The following is a 15,205-nucleotide window of genomic DNA, read 5'->3' on the forward strand; positions in this document are numbered from 1 at the left end:
AAAATATTGTAAAACATGTTGATGCTCTCATTATCACTGTGTTGACACATACTGCTTTTTTTTGTTACTATTTTGCATGGGTGAGCCTGGTGGATGCCACACCACTAACTCAAGCTGAACTGAAAGAGGTGGTCGCAGCTTTGGTCCATGTTGTGTCTAGAACTGTCTCCAAAGTGACAGGAAAACACACGCACTGCTGTGAAGAGGCTTGCCAGACCCAAATGCTTCAAATGACACAATTACACAAGGGGCTGTCTGTTTGACAATGTGTTTATCAAAAGGAAACCACCAGAACAATCCCTCACAAGGTCGACTAAAAACTGTGAAAAAAGTACATTTATTGAAACTGTTTTATCATAAACTAATGATTCATTAATTACATGTTGCCTACATGTTGTGTTACCCTTTCTTGATGCCATTTAATAAATCCTGACTGCTGTCTCTAGGTTAGTATTATATGGCACTTGTAGCTGAATGTATTGCTAATACTGCCCCAAAAACATCACCATTCCCATGCTGTTTCATTCTGTGTATCTCATTAATCATTTACATAAACATCTGTGTGAGCTATGTTGTGTTGTTATTCCTGTGTTGACAGTTGGTTAAAATGGCAAGAATTACAAATAAATTCATACATTTTCTTTCATTGATTTTGATCTCAGTGCCAGATCCAACATCATAAATTGTGTACTCTGCCAGGTCTGAACTACATGTTCTCTGTGGTATTTTATTGAATTTGGCCAGTTCATTAAGTACACCGTCCCTGTGACTTGCTATATAAAGCAGGCAGACAGGCATCGATGCATTCCATTACTGTTCGATTGAATGGTCAAAACGAGTGACCTAAGAGACTTTGTGAATGATATGATCATTGGTGCCAGGCGTGCCGGTTCCAGTATCTCAGAAACGGACGGTGTCTTGGGTTTACCAAGAATGTGGCGACAAAACAGAAAACATCCAGTCAGCGGCAGTCCTTTGGGCGAAAACAGCTTGCGGGTGAGAGAGGTTGAAGTAGAATGGCAAGAATCGTGCAAGCTAACAGGCAGGCCACAAACAGGCAAATAACGATGCAGTACAACAGTGGTGTGCAGAACGGCATTTCGGAAAGCACAACTTGTCGGTCCTTGTCATGGTTGGGCTATTGCAGCAGAAGACCACACTGGGTTCCACTCCTATCAGCTAAAATCAAGAAGAAGTGGCTCCAGTGGGCACGCGATCACCAACACTGGACAATTGAGGAGTGGATAAACATTGCCTGGTCCAACGAATCCCGGTTCCTGTTGTGTCATGCTGATGACAGAGTCAGGATTTGGTATAAGCAGTATGAGTCCATGGCCCCATCCTGCCTGGTGTCAATGGGACAGGCTGTTCAGGCTGTTCTGAATTCAGGCTGTTCTGGAGGTCTGACCCATTACTAGATGGGTGTGGCCAATAAACTGTCAAGTGAATGTATATATTTAGCTGTAGAGGGATAAGTGTGTTGACTACCGATGCCACCCCAGGTTTAAACGAGAGCATGTAGAGCTCTGCCTAGTAATACAGTATAATACAGGTTCTTAGATCTGATGGGAACTCCCACTGTTTCACCCAGGGAAGAGGCTAAGACTGAAATAACTTTCTGGAATTTGTTTATTTTAATGTTACTTTTAAAGGTAGAGTCAGCGATATGACATTGATGCAGACGTAAATGCGTCCTTTCTGGTCCAAGGCAACCTAATATACTGTAAGGTGGGCTAACATGAGCAAACAGGGTGGGTTAACAGGATCACATTGTGTTTATGAACAGTGAGCCTCAAAAGTACTGGGACAATGACACATTTGTTTGTTGTTTTGGGTCTGTACCCCAGTACATTGGATTAGAATTTATATGATGACTATGAGGTTAAAGTTCAGACTGCCAGCTTTAATTTGAGGGTATTTTCATCCATATCGGGTGACACCTGTTCTGCCAGTCACATTCTGTTAAAGGTCCCTAAAGCACACACATCCTTGGGTCACTTGTCTTTTCAGTTCGCTGCAGCTAGTGACTGGAACAAGCTGCAACAACTGGAACCAACCTTCTGGAACCAACCTTCTGGTTGGTAACGGAGTGAACAGGCAGTGGCTCGGGTGGTTGATGTCCTTGATGATCTTTTTGACCTTCCTGTGACATTGGGTGCTGTAGGTGTCTTGGAGGGCAGGCAGTTTGCCCCCGGTGATGCGTTGGGCAGACTGCACCACCCTCTGGAGAGCCCTGTGGTTGTGGGGGGTGCAGTTGCCATACCAGGCGATGATACAGCCCGACAGGATGCTCTCAATTGTGCATCTGTAGAAGTTTGTGAGGGTTTTAGGTGACAAGCCAAATTTCTTCAGCCTCCTGAGGTTGAAGGGGACAGCAGTGGAGAAACTTGAAACTTTCCACGAGAAACTTGAAACTTTCCACCTTCTCCACTGCTGTCCCATCGATGTGGATAGGGGGGTGCTCCCTCTGCTGTTCCTGAAGTCCTCGATCATCTCATTTTGTTGACGTTGTGTGAGAGGTTGTTTTCCTGACACCACACTCTGAGTTCCCTCACCTCCTACCTATAGGCTGTCTCATCGTTGTTGGTGATCAAGCCTACTACTGTTGTGTCGTCTGCAAACTTGATGATCGAGTTGAATGGCCACGCAGTCACAGGTGAACAGGGAGTATAGGAGGGGTCTGAGAATGCACCCATGTGGGGCCCCAGTGTTGGATCAGCGAAGTGGAGATGTTGTTTCCTACCTTCCCCACTTGGGGGCGGCCCATCAGGAAGTCCAAGACCAAATCGCACAGGGCGGGGTTGGGACCCAGGGCCTCAAGATTAATGATGACCTTGGAGGGTACTATAGTGTTGAATGCTGAGCTGTATTCAATGAACAGCATTCTTACATAGATATTCCTCTTGTCTAGATGGGATAGGGTAGTGTGCAGTGTGATGGCGATTGCATCGTCTGTGGACCTATTGGGGTGGTATGCAAATTGCAGTGGATCTAGGGTGACAGGTAAGGTGGAGGTGATATGATCCTTGAATAGTCTCTCAAGGCACTTCATGACGACAGTCCAGTTACCTTTGCCTTCTTGGGTACATGAACAATGGTGGCCATCTTAAAGCATATGGGGACAGCAGACTGGGATAGGGAGAGATTGAATATGTCCATAAACACACCAGCGAGCTGGTCTGCGCATTCTCTGGGGACGAGGCTAGGAATGTCATCTGGGCCGCAGCCTTGCGAGGGTTAACACATTTAAATGTCTTACTCACGTTGGCCATGGAGAAGGAGAGGGGGAGGGCACAGTCCTTGATAGCGGGCCGCATCAGTGGCATTGTATTATCCTCAAGGCGGGCAAAGAAGGTGTTTAGTTTTGCTGGAAACAAGATGTCGGTGTCCGTGACGTGGCGGTTTTCTTTTTGCAGTCCGTGATTGCCTGTAGACCCTGCCACATAGGTCTCGTGTCTGAGTCGTTGAATTGCGACTCCACTTTGTCCCTATTCTGACTTTTCGCTTGTTTGATTGCCTTGTGGAGGGATTAACTATACTGTTTGTATTCGGCCATATTCCCAGTCATCTTTCTATGGTTTAACGCGGTTGGACACGCTTTCAGTTTTGCGCGAATGCCGCCATCTAGCCACGGTTTCTGGTTAGGGTAGGTTTTAATAGTCACAGAGAAAACAACATCTCCTATGCACTTCCTTATAATCTCCCTCACTGAATCAGCGTATAAACCTATATTATTTTCTGAGGCTATCTGGAACATGTCCCAGTCTGCGTGATCAAAACAATCTTGAAGTGTGGATTCCGATTGGTCAGACCAGCGTTGAATGGTCCTAGTCATGGGTACATCCTGTTTGAGTTTCTGCCTATAGGAGGCGACAAGCAAAATGGAGTCGTGGTCGGATTTGGCGAACGGAGGGCAAGGGAGGGCCTTGTATGCATCGTGGAAGTTAGAGTAGCAGTGATCCAGTGTTTTGCCAGCCTGGGTACTACAATCGATATGCTGATAGAATTTAGGTAAGCTTGTTCTCAAATTTGCTTTGTTAAAATCCCCAGCTACAATAAAAGCAGCCTCCGGATATGTGGTTTCCAGTTTGCATAGAGTCCAGTTGAGTTCCTTGAGGGCCGTCGTGGTGTCTGCTTGGGAGGGGATATACTCCGCAGTGACAATAACCGATGAGAATTCTCTTGGGAGATAATACGGATGGCATTTGATTGTGAGGAATTCTAGGTCCAGTAAACAGAACAACTTGAGTTCCTATACTGTATGTTGTTACAATTACACCATGAGTTGTTAATCATGAAACATACACCCCCACCCCCGATGTTTATTCCTCTCGTCGCGATGCACAAAGATTCCCGGTGGCTGTACCGATTCTGACAGCATGTCCCCAAAGAGCCATGTTTCCATGAAACAGAGTATGTTACAGTCCCGGATGACTCTCTGGAAAGCAACCCTAGCCCTAATTTCGTCTACCTTGTTATCAAGAATCTGGACATTAGGGAGTTAGATACTCGGAAGCGGTAGGTGGTGTGCGCACCTCCGAAGTCTGACCAGAAGGCCGCTCCGTCTACCTCTCCTGCGGCGACGTTGTTTTGGGTCAGCCTCTGGAAACATTTTGAATGCCTTAGGTGGTTTGAACAAAAGATCCGCTTCAGGAAAGTCATATTGCTGGTCGTAGTGCTGGTAAGTTGATGTCGCTCTGATATCCAATAGTTCTTCCCGGCTGTATGTAATAATACTTCAGATTTTCTGGGCTAACAATGCAAGAAATAATAAATAAAAAAACAAAATACTGCATAGTTTCCTAAGGACTTGAAGTGAGGTGACCCTCTCTGTTGGCGCCATCTTGCTAAGAAGAAGAGATTTGCTTGGTCCAAGAAAAACGAGCAATGGACATTAGACTGGTGGAAATGTGAGATTTTTTATTCCAACCGCTGTGTGTTTGTGAGACGCAGAGTAGATGAATGGATGATCTCCGCATGTGTGGTTCCCGCCATGAAGCATGGAGGGGGAGGTGTGGTGGTGCTGGAGTGCTTTGCTGGTGACACTGTCAGTGATTTATTTAGAATTCAAGGCCCACTTAACCAGCATGGATCCCACAGCATTCTGCAGTGATACGCCATCCCATCTGGTTTGCGCTTAGTGAGACTATCATTTGTTTTTCAACAGGACAATGACCCAAAACACACCTCCAGGCTGTGTAAGGGCTATTTGACAAATAAGGATAGTGATGGAGTGCGCATCAGATGACCTGGCCTCCAAAATCCCCCGACCTCAACCCAATTGAGATGGTTTGGGATGAGTTAGATCGCAGAGTGAAGGAAAAGTAACCAACAATTGCAAAGCATATGTGGGAACTCCTTCGAGACTGTTGGAAAAGCATTCCAGGTGAAGCTGGTTGAGAGAATGCCAAGAGTGTGCAAAGCTTTCATCAAGGCAAAGGGTGGGTACTTTGAAGAATCTAAAATTCTTCAAATTCTTCAAAGTACAGGGAGTACAGGAGGGAACTGAGCATGCACCCCTGAGGGGCCAAAGTGTTAAGGATCAGCATGGCATATGTGAATTTACCTACCCTTACCACCTGGGGGCAGCCCATCCAGGATCCAGTTGCAGAGGGAGGTGGTTAGTCCCAGGGTCCTTAGCTTAGTGATGAGCTTTGAGGGCACTATGGTGCTGAATGCTGAGCTGTAGTCAATGAATAGCATTCTCACACATTCCTTTTGTCCAGGTGTGAAAGGGCAGTGTGGAGTGTGGTGGTGTGCAAATTGGAGTGGGTTTAGGGTTTCTGGGATAATGGTGTTGATTTGAGCCATGCCCAGCCTTTCATAGCACTTCATGGCTACAGATATGAGTGCTACGGGTCGGGAGTCATTTAGGCAGGTTACTTTAGTATTCTTGGGCACAGCGACTATGGTGGTCTGCTTGAAACATGTTGGTATTACCGACTCAGACAGGGAAAGGTTGAAAATGTCAGTGAAGACACTTTCCAGTTGATCAGTGCATGCTCATAGTACACATCCTGGTAATTCGTCTGGACCTGCGGCCTTGTGAATGTTGACCTGTTTAAAGGTCTCACTCACATCGGCTGTGGAGAGAGTGTTCAGACAGTCGTCCAGAACAGCTGGTGCTCTCATGCATGTTTCAGCGTTACTTGCTTCGAAGCGAGCATAAAAGTAATTTAGCTCGTCTGGTAAGCTCCTGTCACTGGGCAGTGCTTCTGTGCTTCCCTTTGTAGTCTGTAATTGTTTGTAAACCCTGAAACCTCTGACGAGCGTCGGAGCCGGTGTAGTATGACAGTGCCGACTGAGATGGCAGCATAGCGACTAGCTCTTAGAAAACTTTGCAGTATTTTTATTTTTTTTTAAATATTTTTTACATTATTAGCTTAGGAAATGTTTTGTGTCTTTATATACAGTTGGGAAGAACTATTGGATACTAGAGCGGCGGTAACTCACCAGAACTACCAGCATTATGTCCAGGAATACAACTTCCATGGCGAAGATTCTTTGTTTACTCTCCCCAGAGCAATTTAACTTATTCCAGAGGCCAACCCAAAACATCACTGGTAGTGGAGAGGCACTCAAGGCGGTCTACTGGTACACGCATACCACCCACCGCTTCTGAGTATATTACTCGCCAATGTTCAGTCTTTGGATAACGAAGTTGATGAGCTTAGAGCAAGGATTTCTTCCAGAGAGACATCGGGGCCTGTAACATACTTTGTGTCGGAGTTGGTAAAGCCAGCAGGATTCTCAGTACATCGCTCAGACAGGAATAAATATTTATCCGGGAAGCAGAAGGGTGGAGGGGTGTGTTTCATGATTAACGACTCATGGTGTAATTCTAGGAACATACAGGAACTCAAGTCATTTTGTCCACCCGACCTAGAATATCGCACAATTAAATGCCGACCTTATTATCTCCCAAGAGAATTCTCCCCCATCATCGCCACGGCCGTTTACATCGTACCTCAAGCCGAAACTTTGATGGCCCTCAAAGAACTTCACTGGACTTTATGCAAAATGGAACCCACATATCCTGAGGCTCAATTTATTGTAGCAGGGGATTTTAACAAAGCAAATCTGAGGACTAGGCTACCGAAGCTCTATCAAAATTTTGACTGTCTTTCTCGCACTACTAAGACTCTCGACCATTGCTATTCAAACTTCCGGAATGCTTACAAGGCCCTCCCCCGCACTCCCTTTGGAAAATCTGACGATCTGATCTTGCTCCTATAGACAGTAACTTACAGGAAGTGCCCGTGCTTCGTACTATTCAACACTGGCCTGAACAATCGGAATCCACTCTTCAGGATTGTTTTGATCACGTGGATTGGGATATGTCCAAGGTAGCTTGCGAAAATCATCTAGACGCATACACAGATATGGTGACTGAGTTCATAAGAAAGTGTATAGGAGATGTAGTACCCACTGTGACTATTAAAACCTACCCTAACCAGAAACCGTGGATAGATGGTAACATTCATGCGAATCTGAAAGCGCGAACCACCACATTATAACAGTATAGTTATTCACTACGCAAGGTAATCAAACAAGCTAAACGTCAGTATAGAGATAAAATGGAGTCGCAATTCAACGACTCAGACACGAGACCTATGTGGCAGGGACTACAGACAATCACGGACAACAAAAGCAAAATCAGCCACGTCGCAGAGACCAACGTCTTGCTTCCGGACAGGCTAAACACATTCTTTGCACACTTTGAGGATAACTCAGTGCCTCCGACGCGGCCCGCTACCAAGGACTGTGGGCTCTCCAAGGACTGTGGGCTCTCTATTATTGGTAACATTTGAAAGGAAACACTTTGAAGTTTATGGACATGTGAATGGAATGTAGTAGAATATAACACAATCGATCTGGTAAAAGATCAAATAAATAAAAAAGCAGCCGTTCTTTTGTATTTAAAAAAAAATGTCATCTTTGAAATGCAAGAGAAAGGACATAATGTATTATTCCAGCCCAGGTGCAATTTAGATTTTGGCCACTAGATGGCATCAGTGTATGTGCAAAGTTTTAGACTGATCCAATGAACCTTTGCATTTATGTTCAAAATTTTTAAAGACTGCCCAAATGTGCCTAATTTGATGATTAATAACTTTTCATGTTCAAAATTGTGCACTCTCCTCAAACAATAGCCTGGTATTCTTTCACTGTAATAGCTACTGTAAATTGGACAGTGCAGTTATATTAACAATAATTTAAGCTTTCTGCCAATATCAGATATGTCTATGTCCTGGGAAATGTTCTTGTTACTTACAACCACATGCTAATCATATTAGCCTACGTTAGCTCAACCGTCCCAAGGAAAGGACACCAATCCAGAAGAAGATTTATTAACCCTTGCAAGGCTGCCGGCCCTGACAGTATCCCTAGCCGCGTCCTCAGAGCATGAGCAGACCAGCTGGTTTGTGGGTTTATGGGCATATTCAATCTCTCCCTATCCTAATCTGCTGTCCCCACATGCTTCAATATGGCCACCATTGTTCCTGTGCCCAAGAAGGCAAAGGTAAATTAACTTAATGACTATCGCCCTGTAGCACTCATCTCTGTCATCATGAAGTGCTTTGAGAGACTAGTCAAGGATCATATCACCTCTACTTTACCTGCCACCCGAGACTCACTTCAATTTGCTTACTGCCCCAATAGATCCACAGACTATCCAATCGCCGTCACTCTGCACACTGCCCTATCCCACCTGGACAAGAGGAATACCTATGTAAGAATGCTGTTTATTGGCTATAGCTCAGCGTTCAACACCATAGTACCCTCCAAGCTCATCATTAAGAGGCCTTGTGTCTGAACCCCATCCTGTGCAACAGGGTCCTGGAGTTCCTGACGGGCCACCGAGGTGGTGAAGGTAGGAAACATCACCTCCACTCCGCTGATCCTCAACACTGGGGCCCCACAAGGGTGCGTGCTTAGCCCCCTCCTGTACTCCCTGTTCACCCATGACTGCGTGCCAAGCACGCCTCCATCTCAATCATCAAGTCTGCAGACAACACAACAGTAGTAGGCTTGATTACCAACAATGACAAGACAGCCTACAGGGAGGAGGTGAGGGCTCTGGGAGTGTGGTGCCAGGAAAACACCCTCTCACTCAATGTCAACAAAACAAAGGAGATGATAGTGGACTTCGGGAAACAGCAGAGGGTGCCCCCCCTATCTATATCTATGGGACCGCAGTGGAGAAGGTGAAAAGCTTCAGGTTCCTTGGCGTACACATCACTGACAAACTGAAATGGACCACCCACACAGACAGTGGCGAGGTCAGTACCACACAGACAGTGGCGAGGTCAGTACAGGTGCATCAAAGCTGTGACCGAGAGACTGAAAAACAGCTTCTACCTCAAGGCCATCAGACTCTTAAACAGCCATCACTAGCACATTAGAGGCTGCTGCCTATAGGCATAGACTAGGAATCACTGGCCACTTTAAGGAATGGAACACTAGTCACTTTAATAATGTTTACATATGTTGCATTACTCATCTCATATGTATATACTGTATTCTATACTATTCTACGATATCTTAGTCACTTAATAATGTTTACATATCTTGCATTACTCATCTCATATGTATACACTGTATTCTATATTATTCTACGATATCTTAGTCACTTAATAACGTTTACATATCTTGCATTACTCATCTCATATGTATATACTGCTGTTTTCTATACTATTCTACTGTATCTTAGTCTATTCCGCTCTGACATCGCTCATCCATATGTATATAGTCTTAATTCATTCCTACTTAGATTTGTGTGAATTGAGTATATGTTGTGTAATTTGTTAGATATTACTTGTTAGATATTACTGCACTGTCGGACCTAGAAGCACAAGCATTTCGCTACACCCACAATAACATCTGCTAATCACGTGTATGTGACCAATAAAATTTGATTTGTTAATTTGATCTTAGTCCTGTTGTCACGCCCTGACCTTAGAGAGCCTTTTTATTTCTCTCTTTGGGTAGGTCAGGGTGTGATTTGGGTGGGCATTATAGTTTTCTATTTCTTTGTTGGCCAGGTATGGTTCCCAATCAGAGGCAGCTGTCTATCGTTGTCTCTGATTGGGAATCATACTTAGGCAGCCTGTTTTCCACCCTAGTTTGTTGGATCTTGTTTTAGTACAGTTATTGTGTAGCCTGCAGAACGTTATGTTTGTTTATCTTTTTTTTGTTTTTTTTGGTGTTCATAAAAAAGAAAGAAAGATGTACGCTTACCACGCTGCGCCTTGGTCTCATTCCAACAACGGACGTAACAGCTGTATTGACACATTCCCTGTTTGACGGTTTGTCGGAGGGCATAGGGGGATTTCTTATAAGCTTCCGTGTTAGAGTCCCGCTCCTTGAAAGCGACAGCTCTACCCTTTTAGCTCAGTGCCTGTGATCTATGGCTTCTGGTTGGGGTATGTACGTACAGTCACTGTGGGGACGACATCATAGATCCACTTATTGATGGAGCCAGTGACTGATGTGATGTGCTCCTCAATGCCATTGGAAGAATCCCGGAACATATTCTAGTGTGTGCTAGCAAAACAGTCCTGTAGCTTAGCATCTGCTTTATCTGACCCCTTTTTCATTGACTGAGTCACTAATACTTCCTGTTTTAATTTTAGCTTGTAAGCAGGTGTCAGGAGAATATAATTATGGTCAGATTTGCCAAATGGAGGGCGAGGGAGAGCTTTGTACGCGTCTCTGTGTGTGGAGTAAAGGTGGTCAAGAGTTTTTTTTCCTTCAGGTTGCACATTTAACATGCTGATATAAATGAGGTAAAACAGATTAAAGTTTCCCTGCATTTAAAGTCCCCAGCCACTAGGAATGCTGCCTCTGGATGAGTATTTTCCTGTTTGGTTATAGTGGTATACAGCTCATTGAGAGCGGTTTTAGTGAAAGCTTCGGTCTGTGGTGGTGGTATGTAGACAGCTACGAAAAATACAGATAGTGTGGTCTACAGCTTATCATGAGATACTCTACCTCAGGCGAGCAAAACCTTGAGACTTCCTTAGATATCGTGCACCAGCTGTTGTTTACAAATATACATAGACCACACCCCTTGTCTTACCAGAGGCTGCTGTTCTATCCTGCCAATGCAGTGTGTAACCTACCAGCTGTATGTTAATCATGTCGTTGTTCAGCCATGACTTGGTGAAACATAAGATATTACAGTTTTTTATGACCCATTGGTAGGATATATGTGCTTGTAGCTCATCCAATTTAGTATCCAGCGATTGTGCGTTGGCCAGTAGTACGGATGGCAAGGGCAGATTAGCCACTCGTTGGCGGATCCGCACAAGGCACCCCAATCTCTTTCTGCGATATCTTTTCCGTCTCTTTCTCCTGCGAATAACGGGGATGAGGGTCTGTTCGAGTGTCTGGAGTAAATCCCTCTCGTTCGACTCATTAAAAATAAATTATTTGTCCAGTTCAAAGTGAGAAATCGCTGTTCTGAATTCCAGAAACTCTTTTTGGTCATAGACGGTACCAGCAACATTATGTACAAAATAAGTTACAAAAAATGTGAAAAAAACTAACAAAATTGCACGGTTGGTTAAGAGCCCATGAAACGGCAGCCATCCTCTCCGGCTCCATCTTACTTGCGCCAATTGTTTACAGATCCTTGCAACATGGGGCCATACATTATCATGCTGAAACATGAGGTGATGGCGGCACGACAATGGGTCTCAGGATCTCGTCACAGTATCTCTGTGCATTCAAATTGCCATCGATAAAATGCAATTGTGTTTGTTGTCTGTAGCTTATGCCTGCCCATACCATAACTCAATCCACCACCATGGGGCACTCTGTTCACAACGTTGACATTAGCAAACCTCTCGCCCACACGACACCACACATTCTGTCAGCCATCTGCCCAGTACAGTTGAAACCGGGTTTCATCCGAGAAGAGCCTACTTCTCCAGTGTGCCAGAGGGCATCGAAGGTGAGCATTTACCCACTGAAGTTGGTTATGATATCGAACTGCAGTCAGGTAAAGACCCTGGTGACATTGACAAGCACGCAGATGAGCTTTCCTGAGACGGTTTCTGACAGTTTTTTGTAAAAACCCACAGTTTCTTCAGCTGTCCAGGTGGCTCGTCTCAGATGATCCCGCAAGTGAAGAAGCTGAATGTGGAGGTCCTGGGCTGGCATAGTTACACGTGGTCTGCTGTTGTGAGACCGGTTGGACGTACTGCCAAATTCTCTAAAATGACTTTGGAGGTGGCTTATGATAGAGAAATGAACATGCAATTATCTGGCAACAGCTATGGTTGACAGTCAGTATGCCAATTGCACGCTCCCTCAAAACTTGAGACATCTGTGGCATTGTGTTGTGTGACAAAATTGCACATAATAGAGTGGCTTTTATTGTCCCCAGCTCAAGGTGCACCTATGTAATGATAATGCTTCAGCTTCTTGATATGCCATACCTGCCAGGTGGATGGATTATCTTGGTAAACGAGAAATGCTCACTAACAGGGATGTAAACAAATTTGTGTACAACGTTTTAAAGAAATTAGCTTTTTGTGTGTATGAAAAATGTCTGGGTTCTTTTATTTCAGATCATGAAACACGGGACCAACACTTTACATGTTGCGTTTATATTTTTGTTCAGTGTATGTGAAAATATGTGAAAATGTTTGCTATTGGACTGAATGTAAATATATACTTTTACATAATCTATACAGCTAAAAATAACAATGGTATTGACATTGAGGTTAAGAACGTGTACTATATCAATTGACCTAATTTTGCTAACCGTTACTTTGGACAAAAACATCAGTATTGTTTAATGCTTTAAATATAAAAACTAAATCTTAAAATTACAGCACAATGAGCAAACTCTGAAATTTCAATTAATCTTAATTAATCACAGCAAATCCTACGATTAACTTGATTGCATGTGAAAATCCATGTGGAACTTCACATGTCCTAAAACCACATGTCTGACTCATGTGAAAGATGTCATTTGTCATTTGTCACTTGTGTCCGAAAGCCACATATTGTTTTTTTTCCACAATATTGTTTTAGCACATTTGGTTCTTTGGAAGTTATGGGAACATATATTTTTGGTTTCACATTGGTTGGGGGAACAAAATCATACGTTTCCTGCAAACACATTTCTTTTTTATTGTGAAACAGCATCATTGAGATTCACACCTATAATCTTCTGGTCTCTGTCTGTGGAATTAGACCACTGCACCACCAGAATAGAGATACCATGCCATGTTTTCTTAAGTATGCAAAGCTGTTTATTTTAGTTGATTCAAATTAGAGGATAGACAGAGATTTCTTGATGCTGATAATGGAATGTATATGTTTTTATATAACATTCTTAGAACGTTCTCTGAACGTAATTAAAGTTTTATTGTGGTTTTTTTATGGATAGTTTTCTTAACGTTCTCTGAACAATTTGAGAACATGACTTTAAAATAGAACAATGAAGAAACCTGTAGGGAACGTTATGCTGAAGTACTGAAATTCCCACAAAATAACATTATTTCTTAACATTCTTGGAACAATGAGAACATGACTTTAAATAGAATCATGAGGAAAGGTTATGCTGAAGTACTGAAATTCTGAAGTACTGTTGTTTCTTAATGTTTCTTAATGTTCTTAATGTTTTTTCTTAATGTTCTCTAAACTACAGGACCAGTCAAAAGTTTGGACACCCCTACTCATTCAAGTGTTTGTTTTTTTTTTTTACTATTTTCTACATTGTTGAATAATAGCTATGAAATAACACATATGGAATCATGTAGTATCCAAAAAAGGTTTAAACAATTAAAAACATATTTTATATTTGAGATTCTTCAAAGTAGCCACCCTTTGCCATGATGACAGCATTGAGGTGCAGTTAATTGCCGATTTCTGAGGCTGGTAAATCTAATGAACTCTGCAGCAGAGGTAACTCTGGGTCTTCCTTTCCTGTGTTCGGTCCTCATGAGTGGCAGTTTTATCATTGCGCTTGATGGTTTTTGCGACTGCAATTGAAGAAACTTTCAAAGTTCTTGAAATTTTCCAGATTGACTGGCATTCATGCCTTAAAGCAGGGGTGGGCAATTCCAGTCCTCAAGGGCCTGAATGGTGTCACAGTTTTGCCCCAGACCCAGCTAACACACCTGACTTCAATAATCACCTAATCATGATCATCAGTTTAGAATGCAATTTGATGAATCAGCTGTGGGGGATGGACACCAATCAGGCCCTCGAGAGCTGGAGTTGCCAAAGCCTGCATTAAAGTAATGAAGGTCTGTCGTTTCTCTTTGCTTATTTGAGCTGTTCTTGCCATAATACAGACTTGGTCTTTTACCAAATATGTCTATCTTCTGTATACTACCCCTACCTTGTCACAGCACAACTGATTGGTTCAAATGCATGAAGGAAAGAAATTCCACAAATAAACTTTAAACAAGTGACACCTGTTGATTGAAATTCATTACAGATAGCTGGTTGAGAGAATGCTAAGAGTGTGCAAAGCTGTCTTCAAGGCAAAGGGTGGCTACTTTGAAGAAACTAAAATCTAAAATATATTTTCATTTGTTTAACACTTTTTTGGTTACTACATGATTCCTTATGTGTTATTTCATAGTGTTGATGTATTCACTATTATCCTACAATGTAGAAAATAGTAAAAATAAAGAAAAACCCTTGAATGAGTAGGCATGTGCAAACTTTTGACTGGTACTGTAGGTCTATAACCTCTCATATAGTTTTAATATTAACTTGTGCAAAAATCAGTAGCTGTGCATTGGTAAAATCACTGTGGAAGTCTAGCCCCCCCAAAAAAAAAAAAAAAACATATTACAACTTACATGTTGTGATAATTGCGTTGTTTGCATTAAAGGGATGACACACACTGTCATTGCACTCTGAAAACTCTCAAAGGGAAACGCTGTCGTGATACCTTTCATGGCAGGCCTCTGGAAGAATCACAATACCATAGTAACAATGGTGAACTTTTAACTTTTAAGGCACACCTGTTAATTGAAATGTTCTGTTTAACTTTTTTGGTTACGACATAGTTTTGATGTCTTCACTACTATTTTACAGTGTAAAAAATAGTACAAATTAAGAAAAACCCTTGAATAAGTATGTGTGTCCAAACTTTTGACTGGTACTGTATATTAACTCTGATGAAGAAAATGTGTGTGAGGATGAGAATTCAGCATGGGATTATAGTATAGGG

General features: G+C 42.9%; 1 protein-coding gene across 1 annotated transcript in view; it reads right to left on the reverse strand.

Moving 5' to 3' along the window:
* The window catches only part of LOC112254365 (metabotropic glutamate receptor 6-like), a 34,724-nt gene that overhangs the window by 16,655 nt on the left and 2,864 nt on the right, over positions 1-15,205 (reverse strand). The gene's annotated exons all lie outside the window — the stretch shown is intronic.

Source organism: Oncorhynchus tshawytscha, linkage group LG07 (genome assembly GCF_018296145.1).
Source record: "Oncorhynchus tshawytscha isolate Ot180627B linkage group LG07, Otsh_v2.0, whole genome shotgun sequence".
Lineage (NCBI taxonomy): Eukaryota > Metazoa > Chordata > Actinopteri > Salmoniformes > Salmonidae > Oncorhynchus > Oncorhynchus tshawytscha.